The sequence below is a fragment of the Bubalus bubalis genome, chromosome 23, assembly GCF_019923935.1.
Source record: "Bubalus bubalis isolate 160015118507 breed Murrah chromosome 23, NDDB_SH_1, whole genome shotgun sequence".
In the NCBI taxonomy this organism is placed as follows: Eukaryota; Metazoa; Chordata; class Mammalia; order Artiodactyla; family Bovidae; genus Bubalus; species Bubalus bubalis.
In genome coordinates, this window is record NC_059179.1 from 24,288,169 (window position 1) to 24,302,535 (window position 14,367).

The 14,367-nt window shown below is 47.9% G+C and overlaps 1 protein-coding gene across 1 annotated transcript in view; it reads left to right on the forward strand.

Moving 5' to 3' along the window:
• NEURL1 (neuralized E3 ubiquitin protein ligase 1) overlaps positions 1–14,367 on the forward strand; it is a 75,666-nt gene that overhangs the window by 13,699 nt on the left and 47,600 nt on the right. The gene's annotated exons all lie outside the window — the stretch shown is intronic.

Consider the following 14,367-nt stretch of genomic DNA (forward strand, 5'->3'; position numbering starts at 1 on the left):
CATTCATCCATCAGTAGACACTTTGGTTGTTACCATATCTTGGCTATCGTGGATAATATGGCAATGACCTTGGGTGTATAAATTAGCTCCTCAAGAGAGTGATTTCATTTCATTTCCTTTGGATATATACTCCGAAGTGGGACTGCTGGGTCATATGGTAGTCTACTTGTAATTTTTTGAGAAACCTCTACACTGTTTTCCAAAAGGGCTCTACCCAGTTTACACCACCAACAGTGTACAAGAGCTCCCTTTGCTCCACATCCTCATCAATATTTGTTTTCTCTTGTCTTTTTAATAATAGACATCCTAACAGGTGTGAGGTGTTACCTCATTGTGTGTTTTTAAAATCATTTTATTTATTTTCGGCTCTGCTGGGGCTTTGTTGACGTGTGGTCTGATTGTGGCGAGTGGGGGCCACGCTCTAGTTGTGGTGTGTGGGCTTCTCACTGTGGTGGTTTCTCTTGTTGCAGAGCATGGGTTCTAGGGCACATGGGTTTCAGTAGTTGTGGCTCCCGGGCTTCTAGAGCACAGGCTCAATAGTTGTGGCTCACGGGCTTAGCTGCTGCATGGCATAGTGGATCTTCCTGGATCAGGGATCGAACCCATGTCTGCTGCATTGGCAGGAGGTTCTTTACCACGTTCTGATCCTCATTGTGGTTCTGATTTGCATTTCCCTCATGATTAGTGATATTGAGCCCATTTTCATGTACCTGCTGGCCATTTGTATGTTTTCTTTGGAAAAATGACTATTCGGGTCCCTTGCCTATTTTTCAGTTGAGTTGGTATTATTATTATTTTTGCTATTGAGTTGTAAGAGTTTCTTATGTATTTTTGGAAATTAGCCCCTTATCAGATATATAGCTTACAAATATTTTCTCCCATTCCATAGAGTGCCTTTTCATTTTATTTTTTTACCTTGCATGCAAAACCCTTTTTAACTTGTTTATTTTTTCTTTTGTTGCCTCTGCTTTGAGTGTCAACCCCCCAAAATCATTGCCAAGATCAGTGGCAAGGAGCTTAACTCTTATGTTTTCTTCCAGGATTTTCGTGATTTTAGGTCTTACATTTAGATCTTTAATTCATTTTGAGTTGATTTCTGTACCTGCTATGAGATGGGGGTCCATTTACTTTTTTTTGCATGTGGATATCCAGTTTTCCTAGCACCTTTTATTGAAGAAACTATCCTTTCCCCATTGTATATCCTTGGCATCTTTGTTGAAAATTAGTGGACAGTGTATGTGTGGGTTTATTTCTATGCTATCTATCCTGTTCCATTGATCTATATGTCTATTTTTTTATGTTAACAGAGTAGTGTTTTGATACTTATAGCTTTTTAGTTTAATTTGCAATTTGTCTTAGAAAAAATTTTCTTGAAAAAAAGAAAGGAAGTGTGATGCCTCTGTTCTTGCTCAAGATTGCTTTAGCAGTTCTCCAGGTTAGCCACAAAACAAGTCTTACCGTATTGAAAGAAGGTTGGAATTTCATTGAGTATCTTTTCTGACCACAATGATATGAAACTAGAAATCAGTTATAGGGGGAAAATGAGAGAATTCACTAATATGATTAAACAACATGCTCCTGAACAGTCAAAAGGGAAATTTAAAAAATCTCAAGACAAGTGAAAGTGGAAACATAGGAAACCAATGGACTGTTAGGAGATGCAGCGCAAGCAGTTCTAAGGGAAGTTTATAGTGATAAATACTCACATTAAGAAAAAAAAGAGTGATTTCAAATAAATAACCTAATTTTATACCTCAGGGAATTAGAAAAAGAAAAACAAATTAAGCCCCAAGTTAGTAGAAGGAAGGAATTAAATGAAATAAAGACTAGAATGACAGCAGAAAAGATCAACAAAACTGTTTTGTTTTTTAAACAGATAAGCAAAATGGACAAGTCTTTAACTAGACTAAGAAAAAAGAGAGAAGACTCAAATAAATAAAATCATTAATGAAAGAGGAGACATTGTAACGGATACCACATAAACCCAAAGAATTGTAGGGCGCTTTTCCTCTTATATTTTCATCTACTGTGAACAATTATATGCCAACAAGTTGGATAACCTAGAAGAAATGAATTCCTAGAAAATGCAACTTACCAAGACTGAATCATAATGAAAGAAAATCTGAACAGACCAAGAATGAATAAGGAAAACCCCTCTTTTGGGGGTGCAAAGAACCTAGCCAGTGCCTGAGAGATGCACAGGGGCTTTCTGCTCTCCTGAGCCAGGCGTGGCGGATCCTCTGGGGCTGAGGAGACAAGCCAGACATCCAGACCCTGGTGTGGAGCCAAGAGGATGGAGGAAGTGGTGGAATGAGGCTGGGAGTAACCAGGATGCCACTTACATGGAGCTTTCTGCATTAGAGTGCAGCCTTCCTCGAAACGGGGGTTTCCGTTGCGTGAGAGTCCTCTAGTTCTCCTACTACAAAATGTGAAGGAAAGTATTTTAGGGAGCTTGGGTTCCACTCATCTGGTCCTCACGTTGAGGTTGTGTTAAGGAAACAAAATATAAGAAGAGCCTGGACTGGTTTTGAGAACAGAATTTCCCAAAATTCAGGGCTTGTTCTGAAGGTGGTGGGGCTTTGCTCTCTGGTGCTAATGGTTGATTCCCAGGGTACAAGGTTCTATCTGGGGGATGAGGCTGCAATATATGAAGGCAGGATTTGGGGTAGGTATTGGTGCATCTGTTGTGGGGGTCTGAGTTCCATGCTGGGGTGAGGATTTTATCCCTAGGAGGAGTTTTCACTTCAGGGTCCAGAATTCACGATTGCAGTTGAGCATCGAGTCTTGGGGCCAAGAGTTCATTTGGGAGCTCCATATTCTAGGATTGGGTTGAGGTTCCAGTCTTAGGCTTGGGGGTTGATTATCAGACGGGAAGTCTTGTGCTCTGGGAGGAAAGGAAGAACTAGAACCCACTTTTTCTTCTAGGGAAGACTTTCTGGGACCATAAGCAGAGGAATGGACCAATACGCTGATGATCAGGAAGCTGGATTCCAGCCCTTGCCTGGATATGAGACCAAGAATAAATCACTTATAAGCTCGAGGTCTCTGGTTGCAAGCTTGGCCAGGCAGTGGTGTTGACTCACAAAGCACCATCCAAGCTTGCTTGATCCTCCCAAAATGACACTAACGGTGGGCTCCATAGGCACCGACAGCCATTGCTTGGTGAGTCAAATCTCTGATGACAGTACTCAAGCTGCCCTGGGCACTGTCAGCTTGGTCCAATTAGTGCCAATCAGATCTTAACTTGTGCTGAGGGGCCCCCGGGGAGAGGGAGCGCACATGGAGTGAGATATGTTAAATCTGGGTCCCAGGGCTTGGAGTGTGGCTCTGGCAGGCGGGGGCAGGGCTGGGCCGGGCCCACGGCTTCTCTCCCTACGGGCCAGCTCCCACCCAGACTGACTGGCGGGGAGATGTGATGTCGCTGTGATCAGGGGCCTTTCTTTCGTGTGCTTTGCAGGGCAGCTGGGAGGCAGAGAGTCATTGCTGGTGACCTCCTAGCACCCCCGTCCACCCCCACGGCAGGCGGACTTTCTGGTCTTAGAGGTCCTCTCCCTTTTTGTCCAAAGAGGGGCCAGCCCTGAATGGTGCAGAGCAGTCAGGGTGGGGTCAGCAGGGAGCTTCCAGCTTGGGGCAGTTTCTCTAATGTTCCAGAAAAACTTCTCATTTGGGAAGGAGCCCTTTCTGGTGGCCCAGGAAACTCAGGAAACCTGAGAAGGTGGGGGAGTTTTCTCCACCACCAAGTCTGTCCTGGGGATGTAGGGATGGCTCTGTCTGGGTATGCAGGGACCCTCCAGCCCCACTCTCTGGGCCTGGAAGGCCGAGAGGCCTGGGGGTCCTTCTGGGCTGTGGAATCGCAACCTAGACATTGAACTCTGGTGCTGTCCAGCAGGTCTCTGAAGTTCCCTGGGGCATCTGGGGGCACCTAGGTCAGTGGTCACACCTCAGATGTGAGGAGGGAGGAGAGGGAGACAGGGTGGTTGAAGCCCAGGCTCTGGAATTGGACTTTGTGTTTGCTGCCTGAGCCACCTGAGGCCACACGCTTCTTCTCCACACCCCAGCTCTTTATTGGAGGTAAAGCTAGACGAGTAATAAAGGCACAATAAATACTGGCTCTCGTTGCCATCATTAAGCTCAACTGTTGGGTCTTGGCTTAGACATCACTTCCACCAGGAAGCCTTCTCGGACCACCCTGGCTAGTCAGATGGCCCTGGTGTCCTCTCCCACTGCTGCCCTGTGTTTCCCTCATGAGACTGACCACACTGGCCATCAGGGCCTGTTTACTTGTTAATTTCTTTTACTGCCTGGCTTGCTCGCTGTATCGCTGTATCGCTGCCACCAGTGCCTGGCTCACACAGTGGGCACTTGATGGATATATATTTTAAAAAATGTTTATTTATTGGGCTTCCCTGGTAACTCAGCTGGTAAAGAATCTGCCTGCAATGCAGGAGACCTCAGTTAGATTCCTGGGTTGGGAAGATCCCCTGGAGAAGGGGTACCCACTCCAGTATTTTTCTGCTTTCCTGGTGGCTCAGACAGTAAGGAATCCACCTGCAATGTGGGAGACCTGGGTTCAACCCTGGGTTGGGAAGATCCCCTGGAGGAGGGCATGGCAACCCACTCCAGTATTCTTGCCTGGATAATTCCCACAGACAGAGGAGCCTGGCGGGCTACAGTCCATGGGGTCACACACAGTCCATGGGGTCACAAAGAGTCGGATGCGACTAAGCACAGCACATGTATTTATTTGGCTGTACCGCGTCTTAGTTGTGGCACACGGGGTCTTCAATCTTCACTGTGGCAGGCAAGTTCTTTTAGTTGCAGCATCTGGGCTCTAGTTCCCCGACCAGGGTTTGAACCCTGGATCCCCTGCATTGGGAGCGTGGAGATTTAGCCACTGGGCCACCAGGGAAGCCCCGAAAGATACTTTGAAATGAATGCAAGGATGGACTGATTCTCGGGAATTCAAACTTTTCTTCTATGGGCTCTTCAGGGCTGCTACAGCCTCACTTTTCTTTGTTGAAATGACATTTCTGCACACCAGGCCCTGGGGCAAGAGAAGGGGAGAGCAATATGGAAGTGATGGTTTGTGTGTTCATTCCCTGATGGCACAGGTGTTCTCTGAGTGCCTCCTGGGCGCAAGGCCTTGTGCTAGCCTCAGAACAGACGTGGTCCTGCCCTCATAGCGCTTATGGTGCTGGTCACTGCGGCTGAGGCAGATCACAGGAGAGGAGGGTAGTTAGTTAGGCTGAGTGGGGTCTGGGAGGGTTTCCAGGAGGAGCGACTTGCTTTGCGGAATGGTAGGACGTGTGGATAAAGATGGCTAGCTCTCGGGTGGTGAGCAGGTAGCAGATGGAGCAGACAGAGCCACCTGTGTTTGGGCAGTAAAGCCAAGCTGGCCAATGACGGCGTGTTCAGTGTCCTTGACTATCAAGTTGAAGGAGGATTCAGAAGCTGTGGGTGCCACCAGCTCTGCCATCCGCAGACCAAAGACCTTGAGCAGTACTTGTCACTCCCTGAGTGCTGGTTCTAAGATGGAAACTGTGATGCCTTCCAGCCCCCTGGGGTCGTCAGATTGCAATGGCAAAGCACTTTGTAAAAGGAGCTGGCCCAGGAATGGAGGGATCCAGGGGCAGGCCCTGACCAGTTAGGTAAAAGGCCTGTGGATCTGGAGGGAGCCAGTGGGAAAACAGGAAGGTAGCCCAGCTTCAGGCTTCTCTGCTTTGTAAATAATTAAATTCTTATCTCAGGTTTGTGGTGTCCACATTGTGGGAGGCAGGTGGGGCCGCTGGGAGCAGGTGGCCGAATTATCCAGGAAGTGGAGCCCCTCTCCTCCCCCTAGCCTCCTGGTCACCCACCCCTGGCAGGTGGGGTTGGCGTAAGAGGAGCCTCCCAGGGTCTTCTGGTGGCTGGCTGCATCAGTCTTCCTCTGCATTTCCTTTTCTCTCTCCCTCTCTCCATGTTCGATCGTCTGGCCCCCTCTCCACGATCCCACCGCTGCAGACACAAAGGGCCTCTTTCCCCCTCCACCCAGCCCCTCGGCGCTATTCCCCCAGTGCCTGCCCCGCATCGCTGCCTGTGGAACCCCTTCTCCTCCCGAGGGCCCCTCCTCAGACACCCCCACCTCCAGAAGGCCGGCACCCCCAAGTCTGCCAAGCCTATCAGGGGGCCTTAGGGGAGCACCGACCTCTCCCTCACCCCATGATTCAGAGACAAACAGTCGTTTTTTTTTCATTTTTAGTGCTTAATACTGAAACTGTGAAGGTCTGTTTAGTCTTGTCCAGCTAACATAAACCAGCCGGAACTGGGCTGTGGCTGGGAACTGTGCTCTCAGTTCCCTTATTTGGAATGAAATTCACTGTTTTTTACTGGGAGGCAGTGGGGCCTTAGGAAGGCCCCGCCGCACCCCCTCCCCAGGGTGTGGCCTGAGTGGCCCCGCCAAAGGTCACCAGGGTGCCCATGACCCAGAACTTGGCCCTAAGATGCTAGCCACATTCGGTGCTTCAGGGATGGAGAGGTTTGGGATCATAGTGTCCATTCCTGCCCTGTTACAGGGAGAAACTGAGGCTTGTATAGGAGAGGGTACCAACTCAGAGTCACAGGGCAGATCGAAGCAGAGGAAGTCTGGAACGTGGGGCTCCTGGTTCTCCAGCTCTCAGGTCTCTCTGCTCCTCCAGGGCACCCTGAGCCTAGGAGCTGGTGGGGGCGGGGCTGCGTGGTGGTGTGGGGGCTCATGAATCTGGCTGGAAGTGGCCTGAGGTCTGGGAGTCTCCCCAGCCTTCTGGGGAAGCAGCTGAGCAAAGAGGCAGGGGCAGGGAAGAAAGGAAGTGGTTGGTGGGAGGAAAGGGAGAGGTGGCCGAGGGTCCATGGGAGCTGGGTGCTGGTCCCGACTCTGCTGCTGTCACTGTGACTTTGGGCTCCCACCTGTCCTGGAGACTCAGCCGTTTTTTGTGCATCTCGCAGGGTGGGCCTTGGATAAACAGAGGTCGGGGGGTGTTCCTTGCCTGTGTTGGACTGTGGGAGCCAGCTCATTAGGCGGGTTACTATCCCTCCCTGTGCGCAGGGCTCCTCTGCCCTAGAAGGTGTGGTCTTTTTAAGATTTTTCTGCAAGAGCATGAGCTTTAGAGGCAGAACTTGGATTCTAGTCTTGATTCTGACACTTATTAGCTGCGCTACTAATTATGGACAGAGATTTCAAAACCCAGGGCTCTAGAAGGAACAGTGAGGATCTTTGCAAGAATGACATCAACTCGATGATGATATGTAAAAGGTCTGTACCCAGTAACCAGAGCAAGGGGGCCGCTGACCTCTGAGCCGCACAGTGCACTCAGGCCAGCCTTGGGACTCTGTGACCTGCTTCCTTTGCTCGACCCAGGTCCCTCCTCGAAAACCACCAAGGGCGTGTTTAGATATGCTTTCTAGAGGGAACCTCCCCACCCCACTCAACATCCTTTAAAATAGCTTCTCATTTATTCACTTATTCTTCTTACACAGACCACACAGCTGGGACCTAGGAAGCTGTCACTAACCAGTGTAGAAATTCCTGAGACTGAAAGAGGAAAGAGAAGTGTTAGAAATCGCAGGCCTGAGAAATCCTAAGCAGAAGCCCCTGGTGCTGGGGAACGGGGCTGGGAGACCTTGCCTTGTTTACTATGAGCATTCCAGCCACTGCTCTCTTAGCAGTAATGCCAGTGCTTGTATCCAAGGCTGTGTATAAAGATACATTGAACAGCTGCTCCTACGCGGTTAGTGAGGCACTCATTTACAAAAGATCACCTCGTTGCCAAGAGCAAACCATCACCTAGTAAAACAGTAACTCAGCATTAAAAGCAAAGGGAGATGATAGATGGACCAGTGTCCACACAAGCCGAGGGATTCTCTGGGTGGTGGGAGCCATTAAAGGTTTTAGATTCATTTTCTGGATAGCTCATTCTAGCTGGTCCATGGAGGGTGGATTTAAGAGGGATACAGTGGGAGCTTCCCTGGTGGCTTAGAAGGTAAAGCATCTGCCTACAATGCAGGAGACCTGGGTTCAACCCCTGGGTTGGGAAGATCTCCTGGAGAAGGAAATGGCAACCCACTCCGGTATTCTTGCCTGGAGAATCCCATGGACAGAGGAGCCTGGTAGGCTACAGTCCATGGGGTCACAAAGAGTCAGACACGACTGAGCGACTTCACTTTCACTTTTCACTTTCACAGTGGGAGCAGGGAGACCAGTTATGATGGGAGTGTAGCTGTCTGGCGGGGGTGGGACAGATGCCAAAAACTGAAGTGCAGTTTTGGTGAAAGAGAGGAAGGGACACATTTGAGACACACTTAGGAGGTGCCTGGCAGCACTGGTACATGAATGGAGGTGGGGGTAAGGGAGAGGGAAGATTCGGAGATGGTGCCAGGGTTTTCAAGTGTCTGGAAGGCTGGTGATCCCACAGGACACCGAGCAGGAGGGGAGGGTTGGAGGGGAAGAGGGTGGGTTGAGTTTGGGGATGTCAGAGAAGCTCCGAGGCATTCTGGGCGAGTCGTTGGGTTGGCAAGGCCATGTGTGAGCTTTAAACTCAGGGGAGAGGTTGTGGCTGCAATGGAAGGGCAGAGGGCTGGAGAGACCAAGGAAGGTCCTGGTGGTAGAGTTTAGAGGTCGTGATATGGCGTAGCGCTGTGGTTCTCAGACCTTAATTGGCCTACAGATTGCCTGGAAGCTTGAAAATCTGCAGGTTCCTATCCCCCACCTCCTCCAGTTAACCTGGTTTAGTAAATCTGGGGGTGGGTGCCTAGGATCTGCTGCTTAAAACAAGAACATCAGGCCACACTGGTGTGAAGGATCCGTACACCATTGCTTGTGAAACACTTGTCTGGGGGTCAAATCTTGACTCTTGGATCTTGACTTTGGACACATCTCTTGATCTTCCAGACATGGATTTCTTTATCAGTTACTAGGCATTCTAGTTCCTACCTCACAGGGCTATGGTGTGAATTAAATGAAGTCATAGCTGTAGGTAATGTGGCTAAGGACCCGGTGCCTAGTAAGAGCTCAGTACGGAAGAAGTGTTTCTTGTTTATTATTGGAAGTTTGGAGATGGTGAGCAATGGGGCAGGGCAGCTGCTGACCACACAGACGGGTCAGTCCCAGGCGAGTACTCTTGGTTTGAACTGGCCCCAAATTTCCATCTCCAAGGTGTCTTACCTGAGTTGATAGGGCTGAGGGCTCCTGGCTCATCTGATCAAGTTCACAAAAACCCATGAATCAAATCAGAAGTCAGTTTACTACTTCCCACAGAAACACACTGTGTCGACTATTGGCACATTTCCCCTGCAGAAAGCTACTGAAGTGCCGGGTGAGCCTGGCACCCGACAGAGAGCTGGGGCCCCAGTCTGAGGACTGAATGACCTTTGGCTCTGAACCCTGCCCAGGCCACTTCATTAAGAGAAATGTCTGCCCGGTGGACCCAACACTTGGACCAGCCTGGCAGGACGTCATCTCCCTGACTGTGCTCCATGGGCCCCACCACGGTTTGCCTTGGTGACACCCCTTTCCCCTGACACCTTGGTGGCCAGTGAACACGTCTTTGCTTTGGATTTGTTAATGCCTGTGGTCACGTCTCCTGTAAGTCCCACCACGTCTGGGGCTATTTTGTTTTGGCGGGTAACTTTGCATGCCCTGATCCTATGACCAACCAATTTCTTAGACTACAGTTCAGGGAAAGCTTATTGCTAAGTTCCATGGGGGCACCTCACTGTGGCCTCCTCTCCAGTAATTGCCCACAGGGCGTTTCAAGAAGGAGGGAGTAGGTTGAATCAATGATGGCATCTCTTATACTTCTGGGGGCTGGCTGGGTTGGGTTCCCCTCCATAGGAATTAAGGAACCCCTTAAAGACTTCTCTGGAAGACCCCAAATCCTCCTCCTGAACCTGTGTGTGGTTTTGGATCCCCCTGTCACAGACATCATATTGCATCCTCCTCATTTTTAAAAATAATTTTATTTATTTGTTGACTGTGCTGGATCTTTGTTGCTGTGTGAGCTTTTCTCTAGTTGTGGTGACCTGGGGCTGCTCTCTTGTCGTGGAGTCCGGGCTCTAGGGCACACGGGTTTCAGTAGCTGTGATGCCAGGCTTAATAGTCGCTTCTCAGCATGTGGGATCTTCCTGGATCAGCTATCAAACCTGAGTCTCCTGCAATGGCAGATGAACGACCAAAGAAGTCCCCTCCTCATCATTTTTGCCACCGTTTTAAACTCTACCACTATCACCAACAACAGATGATTTAGAAAGAGTTTATTAAATTATAAGAGTAATACTCCTTTTGACTAACATCCCCTCATTTCCTCCATCCCTCAGTCTCTAGCAGCCACCAATCTATTCTCTGCTTTAATGAGTTTGACTTGTATTTTTGGAGTTACCTTTTATTTTTTTAAAAATCTATTTGTTTTTAATTGAAGTATGAGTTTGACTCATAAGATTTCATATATAAATAAGTTCATGCAGGATTTGTCTTTGTCTAGCTTATTTTATTTAGCATAATGTCCTCTAGGTTCATCGATGTTGTCCCTAATGGTGGGACAACATTCTTAAAAAAGGAATATGATGTTGTGGAATAGTATTCCATTGTATATATGACCAACATTTCCTTTACTGATTCATCTATAGATAGGTTGTTTCCATGTCTTGGCTATTGTGAATAGTGCTGCTATGAACATGGGAATGCAGATAACTCTTTGAGATAGTGATGTTCTTTCCTTTGGGTATATACTCAGAAGTGGGATTGCTTTTACCGCCTGGCTTGCTCACCACTGTATAGCTGCCACCAGTGCCTGAATCAGCTTTACTGAAGTATAATAGACGCACAGTATGTATACTACATATATAATAAAGTACAGTTTTATGTGTTTTGACATACATATATATCCATTAGCCCTGTAAGTTCCTGAACATCTGCATCACCCTGAAAAGTCTCCTGTGCCTTTAGAAACCCTCTCTCTCTGCGCCTCACCCCCAGATTCAAGTAATCATTGATCTGCTGTCACTAAAGGTTAGTTTTCATTTTTTGAGAATTCTGTGTAAATGGAATGATATCGAATATACCCACTTTTCCTCTGGCTTCTTTCACTCAGTATATTTGAGATACATCCATGTTGTGGTGTGTATTCATAGTTCATTCCTTTTTATTGCTTAGTAATATTCCATGCTATGGGTGTACAATTTGTTTATCTGTTCATCTGATGATGGGCATTTGGGTTCTTTTCAATTTTATGCTATTACAAATAAAGATGCTAAGAACATTTGTGTATGGGTCTGTGCTCAGTCATGTCTGACTCTTTGTGACCCCTGCCAGGCTCCTCTGTCAATGGAATTTTCCATATAAGAATACTGGAGTGGGTTGCCGTTCTTCCTTCTCTAGGGGATCTTCCCAACCCGGGGATCAAACCCATGTCTCTTGTGTCTCCTGAATTGGCAGGAGGATTCTTTACCACCGTGCCACCTGGGAAGCCCTTATGTATTCTGGGTGCTATATTAGATATGTGCTTTGTAATAATTTTTTTCCCTGTGGCTTTTCTGTTTATTCACTCTTTTCATTCTCTTAAGAGAGACTTTTGATACGTTTTATGTAATATTTAAATAAATTGCATAGTTTTCCAGCATCTCAATGTGTCATAAACAAGTTCATAAACAACTTCTTGTATTATGCGTACAGTTCAGCTGGAGGAAGCAGCAGGTGCATGGAGACACCAGGGGACACCCCACTGATTTTAAAGTCTGTGTGCTGTGGTGTCAGTCCTGTGTTCCAGAGGGAATGGAGCTCATCAGTGTGGCTCAGACCCTGTTTTTATTTGGGGTGGCAATGTGTCCAATGAAAAGATGGAATGTTCCACCTTCCCTTACATCTTGGTTTAGCCATGTGACTACATTCTGGTCAATGGAATGTAAATTAGAATTGTTGGGCTGGCTTTGAGTAAGGCATCTTTAAAGAGGTGCAGATAGTTGGTGTAGTTCCTTTGATTTTGGTTTTCTGTGTTCCTTCTGCTTCCTACCTGGAATATGGACAAGGTGGCTGGAGCTTCAGCAGCTAACTTGGACCAGGAGGCAACCTTGGAGTGTCTTGTGGAATGGTGGGGTAGAAAGATAAAAGAAGCCTGGTCCCTGATGACTTCAGAGCTACCACACTAGACTTGGGCTGCGTACATGCAGACTTCTTCTATGTGAGAGGAAATACCTTATATGTTTAAAAATCTGTGTTATCTCTGTTTTTTTGTTACTAGCAACCAAATCCAGTTGCTAAAGGAATGTGGTTAATATGGCAGTGGGTTAAGAGGAAGTCATTTCTACTGAATATGTATTTATATCATCACGATCATATTGTTATAATACTTTTTATTCCTGCTTTCCATACTTTATCACTACTACTGTTTTCTTCATCATCACACCATCTTCAGCTTTATCATCATCTTGCTCATATTGTTATTATTTTGAATAATAATTATTTTCATTATGGTAACAGTCTTTGAATTTGCTTCTTGTTGATGGAGGACTGTTTGTGTGTAAAATGTATTTCTCTTATTTAATATTCCATAGTGGTGGGACAGGTAAAGAAAAGGGGGAGACTTTGCCACCAAAAACATCTGTGGAAATGGGTAGAGTTGGTGCTCAGATCTTGTGCAGCTTCAGTGTTCATTGGGAATGAGCTGTGTCAGTCATTTCTGCTCTACTAATAGCCAGCATTGCTCCCGCATGGGGCAGCCCTCCAGGCATGTAAGTGAAACAATAGGATTGGGTGGTGGGGCAGGTCTGAGTCAGCAGTTGCCTATAAAGAAAGGCAGAGGAAATTAAACTTGATGGTGTAGGAAATGAGAAGTGATTGAAGTTTTTTTGTTTGTTTTTTGCCTGCACTATGCAGCTTGCAGGATCTCAGACCTGACCCGTGGCAGTTAAAGCCCCAAATCGCTGGTGGGAGGCCACCAGGGAACTCCCAAGTGATTGAAGGTTTCTGAGTGGCAGTGGGGGGGCAGCATGGCTAGTGTACGAAGGATTGGGGATGGGTGAAGGAGACTCAAAGGCGGGATGCCCACTTAGGAGACTCTCACGGTGGTCCAGGCATGAAGTGGTGAAGGTCCATTGTTAGGCAGGTCAGATATTATTCAGTGACCATCAAGAGGCGAGTAAACATGCAAAAATAATTTTTAAAATTATCAGAGGATATGCTTGTGTGAGGAAAAATAGGGAGAAAGTGAGGAGAGCCTGGACGAGCCATTAGACCTCACTGCTGGCGAGCCTGCATGAAGGAAGAGAGGTGAGGAAGGAAGTTTGGCAGAAACATTTTAGGCTGCAGGGCAAGTCTAGGGAAAGTTCTTCAAGGCTCTTGGGGAGTCCTCAGACTGAGCCATAGTCACTGGTCAGAGGAGTCCCACATCCCCCAGGAATGGGCCTGCCTTACTTTCTCTGCCCCATGTAGTCATTGGCTGGGAGTGGCTATAGGAGGCAAGGCCGTGGAGCAAGGCCTGGAGTGGATTTCAGAGCTCCAGGGTGGGGCCCTCATTCAGTTATGCCTCCTGTAGGGAATGGTCTAAGAGGGCATGACGGGGGTGGGAGATATGGGGCAGGTGACTGCTCCTGTCTTGGGGTTCTGCTTGCAAGTCACACACGTGGCCCTGGACTGACTTAAACACTGAGCAGCAGGCTGTACTATCTCAGGGCACAGGAGGCCCTGAGAGGAGGAGGTGGATGTCCTCCTGTGGACATCCACAGGAGGTGGATATCAGGCTTGGTGGAGTCTGGGCTCAACGATGAGGTGAAAGATGACACACTTTCCATCTCTCTGCTCTGCCACCCATGGGTTGGCTTCCTTTGGGGCTGGTAGCAACATGGCCATGGCAGGCCCCAAAACCATGGTCAGACCCAACAACATCTAGAGGAGGAAGGACAACCCCTCTTGTATTTCTGCTTTCATGCACGCTTAGTCATTTCAGTCCTGTCCGATTCTTTGCGATCTCCTGGACTGTAGTCCCCCAGGTTCCTCTGTCCATGGGATTTCCCAGGCAAGAATACTGGAGAGGGTTGCCATCTCCTCTTCTAGAGGATCTTCCCGACTCAGGGATCGAACCTGCACCTCTTATGTCTCCTGCATTGGCAGGTGGGTTCTTTACCACTAATGCCACCTGGGAGGCCCTTTGTATTTCTGAGGAGCTAGCAAACCTTTCCGGAGAAGGCAATGGCACTCCACTCCAGTACTCTTGCCTGGAAAATCCCATGGATGGAGGAGCTTGGTAGGCTGCAGTCCATGGGGTCACTAAGAGTCGGACACGACTGAGCGACTTCACTTTCACTTTTCACTTTCATGCATTGGAGAAGGAAATGGCAACCCACTCCAGTACTCTTCCCTGGAGT